Genomic DNA, 3,547 nt, shown 5'->3' on the forward strand with positions numbered 1-3,547 from the left:
CTCCTTTATGGCTCTATTCTGATAGTGGTAGTGGGGTGGTAGATGTTCTAGTCTCCTTATGGCTCTTAATCTGATAGTAGTTAGTGGGGTGGTAGATGTCTAGTCATCCTTGATGGATCTAAATTCTGATTAGTGGTAGATGTCTTAGTCTCCTTTATGGCTCTACCTCTGATTAGTGGTAGTGGGGTGGCTAGATGTCTTAGTCTCCTTATGGCTCTAATCTGATAGTGGTAGTGGAAGGGTGGTAGATGTCTAGTCTCCTTTATGCTCTAATCTGATTATGGTAGTGGGGTTGGTAAGATTCTAGTCTTCCTTTTGGCTCTAATCTGATTAGTAGTAGTGGGTTGGTAGATGTTTAGTCTCCTTTATGGTCTTAATCTGATAGTGGTAGTGGGGTGGTAGATGTCAGTCTCCTTTATGGCTCTAATTCTGATTAATAGGTATTGTGGTTGTAGATCGTTCTAGTCTCCCCTCGCCATTTGTGGCTCTAATCTGATAGTGGTAGATGTCTAAGTCTCATTTATGGCTCTAAATTCTGATAGTGGTAAGTGTGGTGGTAGATGTTAGTCTCCCTTATTCGCTCTAATCTGATAGTAATAAGTGGGGTGGTAGATGTTCTAGTCTCCCTTTATGGCTCTAATCTGATTAGTGGTAGAGGGGTGGCTAGATGTCTAGTCTCCCTATGGCTCTAATCTGATAGTAATAGTGGGGTGGTAGATGTCTAGTCTCCTTTATGGGCTCTAATCTGGTAGTTGGTAGTGGGTGGTTAGATGTTTAGTCTCCCTTATGGCTCTTAATCTGATAGTAGTAGTGGCGGTGGTTAGATGTTCTAGTCTCCTTTTATGGCTCTAATCTGAAGTGGTAGATGTCTAGTTCTCCTTTATGGCTCTACCTGCATAGTGGTATTGGGTGGTAGATTGTCTAGTCTCCTTTATGGCTCTAATCTGATAGTGGTAGTGGGTTGTAGATGTCTAGTCTCCCTTATGCCCTCTAATCTGATAAGTAGTAGTGGGGTGGTAGATGGTCTAGTCTCCCTGTTATGCGCTCTAATCTGATAGTGCGCAGATGTCTATCCTCCGTTTTATGTCTATGAATCTGATAGTGGTAGGTGGGATGATAGATGTCTAGTCTCCTTTTATGGCTCTATTCTTGATAGGGTAAGTGGGGTGATAGATGTTTAGTTCCGTTATGGCTCTAATCTCATATTGGTAGATGTCTAGTCTCCTTATGGCTATAATCTGATGTGGTAGTGGATGATAGATGTTCTGGTCTCCATTATGGTTTAAATCTGTAGTGGTAGTGAGTGGTAGATGGTCTTAGTCTCCTTTTGGCTCTAATCTGATAGTAGTAGGGTGGGGTGGTAGAGTTTAGTCTCCTTTATGGCTCTAATCTGATATGGTAGTGGGGTGGTAGCTGTCTAGTGTCTCCTTTTATGGCTCTATCTGATATAGGTATTTGGCGGTTGTAGGGATGTCTAGTCTCCTTTATGGTCTCTAATCTGATGTGCGTAGATGTCTAGTCTCCTTTTATGGCCTCTTAATTGATAGTGGTAGTGGGGTGGTAGCATGTCTTAGTCTACCTTTATGGCTCTAATCTGATAATTGGTAGTGGGGTGATAGATGTCTAGTCTCCTTATATGCCGCTCTAATCTGATAGTGTAGTTGGGGTGGTAGATGAGTCTAGTCCCTTTATGCTCTAATCTGATAGTTGGTAGTGGGTTGGTAGATGTCTAGTCTCCTGTATGGCTCTAATCTGATAGTGGATAGTGGGTGATAGATGTCTAGTCTCCTTTTATTGGCTCTATTCTGATAGTTGGTAATGGGGTGATAGATGTTTAGTCTCCGTTATGCCTCTATCTGATAGTGGTAGATGTCTTAGTCTCTGTATGGATCTTAATCTGATTAGTGGTAGTGGCGGTGATAATGGCTAGTTCCTCCTTTATGGCTCTAATCTGATAGTGGTAGATGTCTAGTTTCTTCCTTTATGGCTATTAATCTGACAAGTGGTAGTGGGATGATAGATGTCTTAGTTTCTCCTTTTATGGTTCTAATCTGATAGTCGGTTAGTGAGGTGGTAGATGTCTAGTCTCCTTTATGGGCTCTAATCTGATAGTAGTAGTGGGGTTTGTAGATGTTTAGTCTCTTTTATGGGCTCTAATCTTGATATTGTATTGGGGTGGTAGATGTCTAGTCTCCTTTATGGCTCTAATTCTGATATAGGTATTGGGCGTTGTAGATGTCTATCTCCTTTTAATGGCTTCTTAATCTCATAGTGGTAGATGTCTAGTCTCCTTTATGCTCTTAATCTGATAGTGGTAGATGTCTAGTCTCCTTTATGGGCTCTAATCTGCATATTTTGGTAGTGGGGTGCATAGATGGTCTAGTCTCCTTTTTATGGGCTCTAATCTGATAGTGGTTAGGGGGTGGTAGATGTCTAGTCCCTTTATGGCTCTAATCTGCATAGTTGCGTAGTGGGGTTGTAGATGTCTTATGTCTCCCTTATTGGCTCTAATCTGATAGTAGTAGTGGGGTGGTAGATGTCTAGTCTCTTATTGGCTCTAATCTTGATAGTTGGTTAGTGGGGTTGGTAGATGTTAGTCTCCCTTATGGCTCTAATCTGATAGTAGGTAGTGGGGTGGTAGATGTCTAGTCTCCTTTATGGCTCTAATCTGATAGTGGTAGAGTTTAGTCTCCTTTATTGGCTTCTATCTGATAGTGGTAGTGGGCTGTAGATGTCTAGTCTCCTTATTGGCTCTAATCTGGATAGTGCTTAGTGAGGTGGTAGATGTCTAGTCTCCTTTAATGGGCTCTAATCTGATTAGTGGTAGTGGGGTGTAGATGTTCTAGTCTCCTTTATGGCCTCTAATCTGATAGTAAGTATGCCGGGTGGTAGTTTGTCTCCTTATGGGCTCTAATCTGATAGTGGTAGTGGGGTGGTAGATGTCTAGTCTCCCTTTATGGCTCTAATCTGATATTAGGTATTGGTGGTTGTAGATGTCTAGTCTCCTTTGTGGCTCTAATCTGATAGTGGTAGATGTCTAGCTCCTTGTATGGCTCCTAATCTGATAGTGTAGTGGGTGGTAGATGTTAGTCTCCTTTATGCTCTAATTGATATGGTAGTGGGTGATAGATGTCTAGTCTCCTTTATGGCTCTAATCTGATAGTTGGTAGTGGGGTGGTAGATGTCTAGTCTCCTTTATGCGCTCTAATCTGATAGTGGTAGGTGGGGTGGTAGATGTCTGTCTCCCTTATGCTCTAATCTGATAGTAGTAGGTGGCGGTGGTAGATGTCTAGTCTGCCTTTATGGGCTCTAATCTGATAGTGGTAGTGGGGTGGTAGATGTTTAGTCTCCCTTATGGCTTCTAATCTGATTAGTAGTAGTGGGTGGTAGATGTCTAGTCGTCCTTTTATGGCTCTAATTTCTGATTAGTGGTAGATGTCTAGTCTCCTTTATGGCTCTACTCTTGACAGTGGTAGTGGGGTGGTAGATGTCTAGTCTCCTTTTATGGCTCTAACTGATAGTTGGTAGTGGGGTGTCAAATGTCTAG

At 42.2% G+C, this 3,547-nt stretch overlaps 1 long non-coding RNA gene across 1 annotated transcript; it reads left to right on the forward strand.

The window, feature by feature from the left end:
• The first annotated feature begins 906 nt into the window (after positions 1–906).
• On the forward strand, positions 907–3,186 carry LOC139026277 (uncharacterized). Its single transcript, XR_011478040.1, has 3 exons — positions 907–953; positions 2,627–2,682; positions 3,120–3,186. It is a non-coding gene; the product is annotated as an uncharacterized lncRNA (long non-coding RNA).
• The last annotated feature ends 361 nt before the right edge of the window (positions 3,187–3,547 follow it).

This window comes from Salvelinus sp. IW2-2015, unplaced genomic scaffold (assembly GCF_002910315.2).
Source record: "Salvelinus sp. IW2-2015 unplaced genomic scaffold, ASM291031v2 Un_scaffold4291, whole genome shotgun sequence".
Lineage (NCBI taxonomy): Eukaryota > Metazoa > Chordata > Actinopteri > Salmoniformes > Salmonidae > Salvelinus > Salvelinus sp. IW2-2015.